The following is a 13,844-nucleotide window of genomic DNA, read 5'->3' as shown; positions in this document are numbered from 1 at the left end:
ACATGGGGCAGTTAAAGACTTGAGGGACTTGGTCAGATGAGTAGTAGACCTATCATATCACCCTTCTGGAGCTAAGAGCAGTCCACCAGGCTTGGAAAGTCTTCCTTCCGTCGTTCACAGCGAACTCCCTTCTCTTTAATTGGACAGTACAATGATGATTTATTATCTGAACAAGCTGGAAGGGACTCATTTGAGACCTCTGCCCCTTGATCACAAGCAATCTGAAAATAGCTAATAACAAGAAACCTAAACATAATGCCTGTTCACCTGCCAGACATTCAAACTGTAGAAGCAGACTCCCCCAGCTGCATATTTCCAGAAAATTGCAACTGGGTTCTCAACAACGGTGTCCTACAAACTATTGTTCATGAGTGTAGTTAACTTAAAATAGATTTGTTTGCAGTTGCAAGAAACAAAAAATGCCCAGATTACGTCTCCAGATTTTACCAATTAGGGTCCGAAGGGAATTTCCTTTTGGTAGATTGGTCAAATAAATTTGCATATGCATTTTTCCAGTTCCACGGATACCAAGTGTTCTGATCAAGCTATATCACTCCAACACCAGAATAACAACAGCACCAGAATGGTTTCGACACTGGTGGTTCACAGGCCCTTTTACACCTATTCGAATAACCACACCGGACGCTGCTAAGCAGAAAGGATCTCATTTACCAGTTCCGGGGCCAGGTACTACATCCCAGCTTTTCATCACTGAATTTACCTGCCTTACTCCTGAATTTCTAAAATATAGGCAATTGAATGTACTGCAGGAGGAGTGTATGGATATTCTTAGAGAAGCCAAGCATTCTTCCACCAGCACATATCGTGCCTTCAAGTGGAAAGCTATTGCATTTGATGAATTCAAAATAACTACGATCCATCCACGTCAGTGAAAAGTGGTGAATCCTTAGTTACTTTATCTGACAAGGTCTGACCTACGATTATCACCCCTTAAGCTATACTTTGCAGCAATACCTGCCTATTGGAAATCTTTCACAAACTTTTTTCTCTAGACTATCTATAATTAAGGATTTTTACAGGGTATTAGGAAAGTACTTCCTCCCACTAAACCTCCTTCTTCTCCTTTGGACCAAGAAATCAGATTTGACGGATACAAAGAAGACCAGTCCGAAGAAGAACCTAGGCATGAGAACTGTGGACCTGCTGCACAAGAAAAAAGGCACCAAACCCTGCCTGCTGCACCCAGGACCCGACAATCGCAGTTGCGGAGGAGCTGGACACTGGACTGACTTCAAGAAACCCTGAGGACCTTCAGGCTTCACCAATCGCCCAAGAACTCCCTCCAGACTCTTGGTACCACTCTGCAACATCCCAAGAACCAATAACCCAGTGAGGGTCACTTCACTGACTGGCTGATATCTCCTGAACCGGAAGTAGCAGCCAGACCAGACAGCACACCGATGACCACCAGGACAAGCCCCACGAGTGTGCTTAGTTTGGTGGCACTGCACCCTCTAGTGGCCGAATTGTGCCAATACCCTGAGTACTGGTCAGCTGACATCAGACACCAGGAAAACCAGCTCACCGAGGGCTGAAAAAGGATCAGGAGGAAGCCCCAGTCAAGGGATTTCAGGAACACCCTAGACCTCCCGCCAGAGTGCCCCAGTTGTCCTGTAAGCGACCCTCAACAAGACTTACCTCCAGCTCCAGAGGGCAACTTTGCGCACAGCTCCTGGATCACCAACTCGCTCTGCACCCAGCCGCCCTGTGCCCTGCAACGAAGAACCTGCTGTGCCCCAAGGGTTCCTCACCCCTTGCACCCTTGACACCCCAAGGGGACCCCACGGAACCACCTTTAACCTGACCAGAGCAGACCTTTTCCAAGTGGTCCCCCTCAGTGGCCCTGCACCAGCTCCAGGAGACTTTCCATTGTTGCTCCCGCCGGAACCGGGAGCCACCTGAACTTCTCCCACTGGCACAGTGTTCCCACCGACAACTTTGACCATCCTTCAAAAGCAGAACTTGTTAAAGCAACTGTGTAATTTACTGTGAATTTTTAAAGGTGTCTTCCTTTTAATTCCTATGGTGTGTAATTGCGCACAGAAAGACTGCATTTACTTAACCAATTTTGATAATCTTGGTCTTAAAATTTATATAAAGATCTGAAGTATTTTTGTAGATTGGTCTGGAGTTATTCCTTTGAGTGTGTGTATTGCATAATTGATACTGTGAGTACAACAAATGCTTTGCACTTCTCCAAGATTGGCCTAACTGCTCGACCAAGCTACCTCAAAAATTAGAGCGTGTGGTTGCCTAGACCCCCTGCACAGTGAGCCTAGTTTTGCACACTACATAGAGGGCCAGCCTCCTGCACTGACCCCACAGGATCCGCAGGGGTAATGTCCTGTGACTGGTGACCTCCATAGTGGTTGTCGTGTTTGTCTAGTGGCCGCCCTTGGTCGCATGTGTACAGTCATATCCCTGATGTTACTAGTGTGCTTGAAGGCAAACCATGGCACTGGTAGGGAAAGTGACCCCATTTCCAATATTGACCAGTGTCTCCTGATGATCTTCCTTATCTTGTTGGAAGATGGGGTAAATGATGTCACACGTCAGGATGTCTGAGTGTGAGGGTTTGGTTCTGTAGTGCCACCCTGTTGTTGTTTCTGGCCTTTTCACGTGCCATTGTGACACAGTGTGGTTGGGATTGGTGTGCTTCTAAATTAGTAGACAACAATTGTGCCTGTAAATCCTAGTCACTCGTGGAGCTACAGTTGTGGCGAAGTCGCAAAAACTGCCCAAATGGCCAGTTGTGTCTCAAGTGTTTCGGGTGGTGACTATCATACTGCAGTAAACTGTTACAGTCTGTGGGTTTTCTGTACATGGTTGTGTACAGCCATCCTCCTTCTATGGAGATTAGTAAATCAAGGAAAGGGAGTCTCTCAGAGGATGTTCTTTGTGTATCCAAGCCAGGGATTTAAGGCGTTAATCCATTCTCAGAACATATTATACGTCTCACTGTCTCATTGCCAGAATAAGAGTATATCATCAATGTAACGGTGCCAAATCATGTTATGGGCCGAGAAAGGATTGCCAACACTGTAGATAATCCTTTGTTCAAAATGGGCCATATACAAACATTGGGGCAAAAGTACTGCCCATAGAGGTACTCTGTGTCTAGTGGAATAGCTGGGATTTGAATTGAAGGAAATTTTCTTTCAAATCCAGATTGACACCTTACAAAATAAAATCAACCCGGGTGGGTGATGTCCAGATCTCTGCTAGAAGAGTGCTCTCTATAACCTCCAGGGTAACGTCCGGCGGGATATTGGTATGGAGAGCCTCCACATCCAGTGTAACATGAAGGTCAACTCAGTCAGTGTCATTGATCTCCTCTGAGGGTCAGCATGTCGGGTGGCGGGGAGCGGGTGAAGGACGCCCTTTTGGATTTTAGGGAGTAGATGGAAATAGGGGACCCTAGGACTGGCATTCACCAGGAACTCAGCCTTGTTTTTGCTTAACCGCCTGTGTGCTTCAGCCGAAGCTACTTGTAAGCTGATCTGAGTGCGGAGTCTGGGTGTAGGTCCTGTGTGATAGGAGTGCAATATGTTCTAAGTGATAGAGAATTCTAGCTGCAGATTCCTTACCTTAGCAAGGGCTATTGCTCAGCAAAAGTTTTCAGATCCAGCCTGATGCCTGGGAAAATCAAAGGTAAGGAATCTGCAGCTAGATAGTCTTTACCAGATAATGCGTTACCAAAGTAAGTAACTTGTTCTTTTAACAGTTGACGTTGACATTCCAGGTCATAATCATCGGTAGACAATGACAATGGCCCCCTCCCTTCTCAGCAGGCTTCACGGTGATCTGTGTGTCATTTGCCAGAGATTGTAAAGCCTACTGTTCTGCTTTTGCCACATTGCAGAATGTGGGTCCACAGCTCATCCTATCCACCTCCTTGAGTACTTCCTGTTCAAGTGTCAACCTCATAAGGGATCATGCCCACAGCAGGGGTGAATCTCGAGGGGTTTCTTAGGCCTGAATCTGACATGTCTACGGTTGGTTTATCCAGGAAGAATGCCTTAAGGCAAACCTTCCGGAAGAAATTGTGCAATTCACAAATGGTGCAAAATTTGTCATCTGCTGGGGTAGGCACAAAACTTAAGCCTTTCTGTAGAACTGCCCTTTCTGTGTCAGACATGGGTCTTGTTGAAAGGTTCACTGAGTTTTGTCGGTTGTTACTGGTCTGGCTATGTATCTGTATCTGTGTTAGATTCTGTGGTTCTTGCCATTGCTCTCTCTTTTGTCCCCTGCTTCTTCTTCTTCTTCCTCTCCCTCTGGCCCAACATCTGGCTAAAATAGGTGGATGGGCAAATGTTAGGATGGTATGATGGGGCTATAGGGCATAAGGCGCAGCTACATGCGTGGTGGTCCCTGGGTTTGGGACATTCCATAATCGAGCAGAGATGGAGGTGGTCCACGTTTGTCTCATCACTACCCCTGTTCCCTGTCCTGGAGCTGCTGCTGATAGACGTATTCCTTTTCCTTGACGAGTCACGAGACATCCCCCAACCTCCCCACCCCGTGGTGGGGTAATCTTCCTGTGGCAGGTCATGGGTGTAATCTGCTCCTGCTCTCTGTACTCACTGCAGCTCTTTCCTTTGACATTCCATGACTGTCACTTGAACCTTGCCTTAGTGATGCTCTGATGCTGACTGTCCCTTTTCCTCAGACAGTCCTAAACACCAGAGAGCGGTAACTTTGCCACTTTTGTTGTGGCACCACACCCTGCCTGATGCGGTAAGCCTCTTTGTTAATGGCCATGGGGACTTCAACCCACCGGGCACCGCAGTTTCCATATTTGTTTACTGTGTTTGTGTGCCTGATTAGTTATGCGTTTTTTGTGTGTGCAATCTTACCATGTTATGATGCACTATATTAGTGTGGACGCCATTTTGGGCATGACTAAAACATTCCCTGCACACCCTGGTGGCCTCCATTTGTGAGTAGATTAGGATTTCGGTCCTGACGAATTGCCCAATTTCATTTCTGACATTAAATAGGCAATAAACACGTTCTTTGTATTTGCATTTCTCCGAGCCAGCTTGGACTATTATACCCGTTGCTGAGCTACACTATTCATTTTTAATCATAACAAGGGTACCTGTTAATAAATAGCATTAGGGTACTCCTTCGTTATTACTCCTACACCACTCTACTCCCTTCACCCCAGAGAACACAGCACCTCATCCTCCACATCAGCAAAATATAAAAGAACTCCGGCAAAGAGCCCCCCAGTGGGGCCCGTTGGGCATGGCAGCCCAGCCCAACCAGGAGCTGCCGATGATGAAGCGTGACACCCACTTGGGTGTGTGAGGGCTCTTGCTCCTGACAGATCAGATCCTCTGATCCGAGCTCTCGGGTTGCCTCAGACCCCTTTCTTTCTCCCTTATCTACCCTAGGAACTGCATACTCTTTTTGTTTACATTTATTAACGTCGTACATGAATAAGATATGATTGTCTGAAGTATCTAATACGGATGGTATGTTGGCTATTTGGTTTTATATATATATATATATATATATATATATATATATTTTCTTTCTACAAATAAATCATTAGAGTATTCATGCTGTAAGTAGTTGCCAGTGAACCAATTACATTTAGTTTTTGGACTGAAGTTTTGGACAGGGGCTCTTGCTTGAGATCCAGCCCCCCATTAGTGACCCACACCCCTCTTCCTTCAGCTAGTAACTTGCCAGCATTACTGCACTCTGCTAGCCATGGAAATTTCCTGCTCGTGAGCCTGGGTCTTGGTGGCAGTTCACCAGCCCTTGCTGCCACAGAGCACAAAGGCTTGGCTCCAGGTGACTCTTTTTATTGTTTTTGTTTTGGGCGCGTGACATGGCAGCGCGCGCAGGTCCTAGACATTGCACAAGGTGCTTACGGTATCCCGTAACATAGTTCTTTGTCGACATGTTAGTGGTACATGACAAGGCGTGCACTGTGTAAGTTGGCCAACAGTAGACGTGAATCCAGAGGGCACTGTGTGCCTGAGAGAGAGTTAAGCAAAGACTGTAGCGCACCAAGAGGGGAGGGGAGGGAGGGAGTGCCCTACACCAGGGGTTCTTAAACTTTTGACTTCTGTGGGCCCCCACTTATTCATTCCTGGAATCCAAGAGCCCCCACTAGATCATACATGGGATACAGGGACCTCAGCCTTAGCAATGTTCGATGGTTTGAATCACAAAACAATACACAGAAGCAAGCATTCATCAAACAAATATTTTATTTAAGTCACAAACGATTATAATAAAATTAAAACAATTAATGGGAAAGTTGGTGCTTCTTTAAACTGAACTGAGGCCACCCACTGCCCATGTTATATTGTGTTTAGTGCGCATGTGCTGCTCTCACTAAAAAAATCTGACCAAGCCACTTCATTTTTAGCCTACAATGTCAAATTCTTCACAATTACAGAACATTTTAAAACCTTGAGTTTTGCTTCTTTTGTCAGGAGAGAGCAGCAGGGAGTGAATTTGAAATGGGGGAAACAGATTTTTTTTAGTGCAAACAGGAAAGGCCCAATTTTCCTACTCAAAAGGTTTGTAGCAAAGTATAATTTTCCACCTGGGTATAATATTGACTTGTTAATATTCAGAATCAGACGTCACGTGTCTAAAAGGAGGGTCTTGGTCCTAGTTATCAGATTGGTAATAGGAAAATATATTACAGAAAGTAAACAAACAGAGGCAACCAAAAGTACCGGTTCACTTCACAAGTGCATCAGTGTTATTAAACATTCACATTCACAAGGTAAGAATTGTATGGGAATTGCATAGTCTTAGAAAAACTCTGAGGGCCACCAGTTTCAGGACTGAGAAGTCCCAGGCCTATGTACCTGAGACTCACCATACTTTTTGCAGTTTTCTTATATAGCGCAAACTTGACCCGAGGGTATCGGAGCGCTTTACATGAGCATCAGTTACATTACCCAAGGACACATTCATTAGGTCGAGCATAGCAGCACGGAAGCGCTGCTTTTCCAACGTGTTGGTATCTATGGGGGCTTTTAACCGCACCCACCTCACGCCCATCACTTTCACTCGTTCATGGGCTTACCTTTCAAAAATCCTTTATCATTGGTGAACACTTTACGTTTGTCCCTCCTTGGGGTTGTTTTGTTACCGCTTTGGGGACCGACCTAGTTACATAGATAATTGCACATTTACCGATATGTTTGACTGCGAGCAAACTTCTTTTTCCTTTTGTGGCTCTCCTTCATGCTTGTGGCGGCCGTTGTGCTTTGAATTGACTTGATTATGTTAACTGTTTTACTTTTCATTTTCAATTTATGTGGCAAGAAAAGTCCAGCTAGGAATTTGCTACGCTAGTAGCTCTAACTCGAGCAAACGGCGAGACCCCTTCCATTGCAAATGCTGGTTTTTGGTAGGCACCGGGAGATGATTTGCTCAGAATCACAGGACGTTGAGTCGGCGCCGAGAGTCGCACCTGGTTCTTCAGTTCCAAGGTCGGCAGCTCTGGCCATAATGCCAAGGATTCCTGTGAAAGATTTGAAGGATGCAATGATATTTGTACCAAGCTGCTCCCGGTATATGTATCCCTACAGACGCCGTGGTTGTGTTATAGAAAAGAAAAAAACACAATAATACGGGTTTAAACAACAAAGAAAGCATTAGCTTAAGTTTCCCAATATCCGTTCCGGACAGGTAAGATGGAAAGTAAACAGGGGAGTCTGAGTAAAAGTTTTAGAGGTGATCACACAGGAGGGCACTTCCTTCTGAGATTGTCTGGCTCCCAGGTCATCGCAGGGTCCTACAGGCAGGCAGAACTCTCCAGAAGTGTCCAAAAATCACCAGAAATGCAGCTGACAAACACCTTGGAGACGAACTCTTGCAGAATACTCTGGTGTCTGTGTTTTCAAAAAGCTTCTTCTTGGTTTTACAATATAAAGTTAACATTCCATTCCACTATTTAACATTCACAGTGCATTCACATACCTTCAACCTTATCTCCTCTTTTTAAGTGCACGTCTAAGGTTTTTACAACCGGAATTGTCTAATATCAGCCAGTTGGTAATTGTCTAAAGAGAAAAGTTCATCTAAGCAACAGCTTGAAGAAGGGCAGGTGCTTGGGTGTTCATAGTCATTGTAATGCGGATGTATACGGCGGTATCCCAGCTAACTCCAAGTGATTGTTGACTAGCGTTGTGTTAGTGTCATGCGTCAGTTGTGTCCTCGGCTGCCTTCCTTCAGCCAGCCCCAGACACCTTATTGAGAGGTTTTGGGACCCGTCTGCGGTTCGTCCCTAGTTCATACATTCAGTTTTATCCGGGTCACCCTCCCCCGGTTCTTGTTCCTGAAACGTCGGGGCCTATTAAGGATCCCCTTGCGCCGCTGTTGTCACTTTTTGTGATGCAACGGCTGCGCAAGCTTTGAAATCATATCCATGAGGCCATGCAAAGCGTGGGAAAGTAGCCTCTTTCTAGCTTAGTTACCCCCACTTTTTGGCTTGTTTGTCAGTGTGTTTGACTGTGTTCACTGGGATCCTGCTAACCAGGAACCCAGTGATTATGCTCTCTCCTTGTAAACTTGATAACCTGTACCTTTTTCTTCCCACATTCGGCATACTGGCCCCCCATGTAAGTCCCTACTATATGGTACCCAGGTACCCAGGGCATTGGGGTACCAGGGGATCCCTATGGGGTGCAGCAGTTATTCTGCCAGCCTTAGGAAGCCCATGCAAAGTGTTCTGCAGGCCTGCCATTGCAGCCTGCGTGAAAGGGTGCATGCCCCCGTTTTCACTACAGGTCACTCACTATAAGTCACCCCTATGGTAGGCCTTCCTAGCCCAGAGGGCAGGGTGCAGGTACCTGTGTGTGAGGGCACCCCTGCACTACCAGAGGTGCCCCTACAAATTCCATATCCATTTTCCTGGACTTTGTGAGTGTGGGGACATCATTTTACGTGTGTACTGGACATAGATAACTACCTATGTCCAGCTACATAATGGTAACTCCGAACCTGGGCATGTTTGGTATCAAACATGTCAGAATCATACCCCAATAATGTTCCAAGTATTGGAAGTATGACTCAATGCACTCTGGGGGCTCCTTAGAGGACCCGCAGCATTGCTACCACCTGTCTTACGGGGTTTTCCTGGCAGCCCAAGCTCCTGCCACCCCTCCGATAGGTTTCTGCCCTCCTGCTGCTTGATCTGATCAAGCCCAGGAAGACAGAACAAAGGATTTCCTCTGGGAGAGGGAGGTTACACTGAGGGTGGTGTATCTTCAGTCTGCACTAGAAGAAAGAAGAAATCTCCATTCGATTGAAGAAGTCACTCCTCTGCAACCACAGGAACCTACAGCAAGCGACGACCAGCTGCGTGGATCTCCCCTCATCTTGAGCTGTGTGTATCCTGCATCACGGGTGGTGGTCTGGAGTAGTCCTCTTGGGCCTCTCTGCCAGCTGTCCGACTACGGTGGAGGTAAGCCCTTGCCTTCCCTCACAGGACAGTACCCCGTGCACCATGTCTCTTGCAGCTGCCAAGGCTTGTTGGCATCTACTCCAAGGGATATTCAGGCGTCGTGTAGCTCCAGTCCCCAGCACTCCTTCCTGTGACGCACAGACGTCTGCGTGGTTCTCCTGCGGCGTGCGATCCTTTTTCGTAGTGCTGCGTGGGCTCCTTCGACTTCTGTGTACCCGTCCTGTGGGACTCCTGTGGGTGCTGCCTTTGCTCCTGTGGGCTCTGTGTTGCTGAGGGTCCCTTCTGACTCCTCCTCCTGAGTTGAGTCCTCCTGGGACTTGCTGGTCCCCGGCAGCTCAACTTTTCCACTAACTGCAAATTTGCTTTTGTCAAGGCTTGTTGGTGGAATTCCTGCACCAACACCTGTCTGCAAACTTCACTCCAGTGTGGGACATCTTCTGCATCCATCAGGAACTCTTCTCCGGCTTCAGGGCTTCAGTGTTGACCTGTTCTTCCTCACCGTCGACCAACTCCTGCAGGTACAGCAGGGTGGGTAGTAGCTCCTACTCCCCCCCGGACTACACTGACACTTTTGGACTTGGTCCCCTCTCTCCACAGGACTTCTTCTCCATGAATTCACTGCTGGTTTCTTGCAGTCTTGTCTGGGTGTCTTCTTTTCCTTCCTTTTAGGTGGTTTGGGGGAAATCCAGTGATTTACTCCTGCTTTCCTGGTCACTGGGGGGGGGTACTGTGTTACTTACCTCTGTGGTTTTCTAGCACTCTCAGCTCCCCTTTATACATTCCACTTACCTTGGCGGGGGTCCTGTGTTCGCATTCCATTTTTTTAGTATATGGTTTGGGCTCCCCCAAGAGACACTATCGGTTATTGCCATTTGCATTGTTTTCTAACCTTTTCTGTACTTGTTACTGTTTACTAGTGTATAAAATGAATGTATTACTTACCTCCTTTTGGAGGGTTACCCTTCTAGTATTTTGTGGTATTGTGTTCCAAAAATAAAGTACCTTTACAGTACAACTGAGTGTTTTCTTTCATGTGGGAGTACTGTGTGACTACAGTGGTTTTGCATGAGCTTTGCATGTCTCCTAGATAATCCTTGGCTGCTCATCCACAGTTACCGCTAGAGAGCCCTGGCTTCTAGACACTGCCTACATTTCACTAAGAGGGGATACCAGGACCTGGTATAAAGTGTAAGTACGTTAGGTACCCACCACACACCAGGCCAGCTTCCTACAATAGTCAACTCTTAGTCCCATATTTATACTTTTTTAACACCGCATTTGTGTCATTTTTTTCTGCAAAAGCAGCGCAAACTTACAAAATACAGTTGTATTTTGTAAGTTTGCGCTGATTTTGCATCAAAAAACGACACATGTGGCGCTAAAAAAGTATAAATATGGGCCTTCGTCTCACCTGCAGTCCATATTCTTCTTTTAGTTTTACCTGCAGTCCATAGTCTTCTCTTAGTGTCACCTGCAGTCCATGTTCTTCCCTTAGAGCAGTGGTTTTCAAACTTTTTAATGCCGCGCCCCACCAGTTGCAAAATAAAAATCATCGGACCCCCCCAGAGGTTTTCACAGTTATTTTATAAAGAGGGCAGTGTTTAAATATGTCTAGTCTTATTTAAACATTGCAATTAATTACTGTTACCTTTTTAAAAATGTAATAAAATGTTTCCGCTGAAGACAAACCACTGTTTTCTGTATATTGCTTCTTTTGACCAGAGCCTGGAGCCCCATGGGATCATTTGATGCCCACTAGGGGGGCCCGCCCCCCAGTTTGAAGACCCCTGCCTTAGAGTCTCACCTGCAGTCCATATTCTTCTTGTAGAGTCTCAACTCCAGTCCATGTTCTTCTCTTACACTCACCTAGAGTCCATAGTCTTCTCTTGGAGTCTCACCTGCAGTCCATAGTCTTCTCTTCGTGTCACCTACAGTCCATGTTCTTCTCTTTGTCTCACCTGCAGTCCATGTTCTTCTCTTTGTCTCACCTACAGTCCATGTTCTTCTCTTTGTCTCACCTACAGTCCATGTTCTTCTCTTAGAGTCTCGCCTGCATTCCATATTCTTCTCTTAGTCTCACCAGCAGTCCATAGTCTTCTCTTAGTCTCACCAGCAGTCCATAGTCTTCTCCTAGAGTCTCACTTGCAGTCCATGTTCTTCCTGTAGAGTCTCACCTGCTGTCCACATTCTTCTTAGTCTAACCTAGAGTCTATAGTCCTCTCTTGGAGTCTCACCTGCAGTCCAGATTCTTCTTTTAGAGTCTCACCTGCAGTCCATGTTCTTCTCTTAGCCTCACCTGCAGTCCATGTTCTTCTCATAGTCTCACCTAGAGTCCATATTCTTCTCTTGGAGTCTCACCTGTAGTCCATGTTTCACCTGCAGTCCATGTTCTTCCTGAAGTGTCTCACCTGCAGTCCATAGTCTTCTCTTAGAGCTTCAATCAATTTCATTTCCCCACCTTAAAGCAATCTCCTATTGTAACTATCCCAACCTCAGTCCAGGTTTCTATCCCTGGATTACCACCTTCTCCCTTTTGGTGCAACAGGTCTGCCAGACAGATGGCATCAGTGTGCGGGGAGTTGTGATTGTTTCTGCCTGCATCTTCCCCTGCATTTATGTCCAGTTCTAATTAGTAATGTCTTGTGACTTCATCCGGAGCATATGGCAACTAAGGGTGTGCGAGTTCTCTTCTTCAGGCCTGTGAACCTGACCAACAGCTTCAGCCTTCATCACATTCTGCAAATCATTTTCAAGCGCCAAACATGAGGACCTGTGCGGTTTCAGACCGAGCATGCTATGAGTACACTTCTGCCACACGTGCAAGCCAATGTTAGGGTTGAAGTTTATTAAATCGCTACCCTGACTTGTTTTTCTGTGTCTGATACCGGTCTACTCTCAGGTTTGCTCATATTTCTTGTGTTGCTCATAGATGCTGTTTTGCACCATAGGAGTTTTGATTGTAAAACTTTTAATAGTCCTGGTTTCATGCTGTTCCAGGAAACTCACTTTGTATGAATGTGTGTGTGTGTGTGTATATATATATATATATATATATATATATATATATAGCAGTGACAATAATTGTGGCCCCTTAAGACGTGATGTAGAGCAACTGTACTAATAAACACACATTCACACATTTATTACTACAGTGCAAAGGTCAAACTCGAATGTATTACCACCGTGCAGCAAAATTGAATTAGAAGTACACTTTTTACTGCCTCACAGATTACAACCAACAATTCCCTAACATGGGGGAAGCACTGCTCCTAAAAGTCTCTTTATTGTGAATTTACCATCCTACATACATTTAACCTTTGCTTCCTTGGCTGAATATATTTTGTTAAAACAGGTACACATGAAAAAAAAATTCCATGGCGTAAACCACATGCAGATGCGCAGAGTATAATAAGCTATTGTTTATCATTGGTGAGGTAGGCAAGGGGTACCATGACTCACTTGAGGCCTTACCTCTTCTGAGTCATGGCCCCTCCCTGCACTGCAAATCTTTCACATACCTTTGCTAAAGGAAATGCACACTAATGCAGAGAGGCTCCAGAACCCTAAAGGTGCAAAACGGACATTGCTTACTTAAGAAAGCACGCTGCCACGGTATTGCATGTGTCGCTGGCTGTTCGGTCTGTTCATTTTTCATACAAAAACAGTTGTATACGGAATATCAAACCACAAAACAACCTATTCTTTGCCCAACAGGCAGTCCACCTTCAAGGAATACAGAATTACCAGACAGACTTGTTCAGCAGCTTCTTCAAAGAAAACCACAAATGGGTCATTAACAACATTCTTTTTGAAATTGTCTCAGATTAGGTTTCTCTCAAATGGACAAAAGCTGATGGGAGGGATGTTTGCAACTTGTCTAACCACTGGCAATCACAGCTTTTGTGTGTTTGATGTTAATGCGCTAAGTGGCCACGGGTATGCCCAGACATGGGTCCTGTGCTCCCTGTGCCACTGAAATCAAGCTTCCCCTTACTTAAGAGCACCAATCAGCACAAAACTAGTCTTGGGTTGCATGAGTTGAGGTTATGGGAGGGCCTGGCAGTTTGTGCTGGACTGTTCCTATTGGAGCAGGGTCAAGACTGATTTGCATATTGGTGGGTCCTAACTAAGGTGTCATGGTGAACAAAAGAACAGTGGCTTGGAACGCTACCACAAGCAATTGGTGGTGGTTAGATTTATTGCAAACATTCCTCCGGTCACCTTTTGTGTGTTTGATGTAACACCCTAAGTGACCACTGGTATGGGAAGGCTTGTGTCCCATGCCACTAGTGCCAAGCGACACCTGACTGAAGGTCAAAATTGGGTTTCAAGTACAGGGAGGATCTGACCTGGAAGTCCAGGCTTGACTGTTCTTACT

Source organism: Pleurodeles waltl, chromosome 10 (genome assembly GCF_031143425.1).
Source record: "Pleurodeles waltl isolate 20211129_DDA chromosome 10, aPleWal1.hap1.20221129, whole genome shotgun sequence".
Lineage (NCBI taxonomy): Eukaryota > Metazoa > Chordata > Amphibia > Caudata > Salamandridae > Pleurodeles > Pleurodeles waltl.
The sequence above is the reverse complement of the archived record's forward strand: the minus strand, read 5'-3'. Positions refer to the sequence as shown.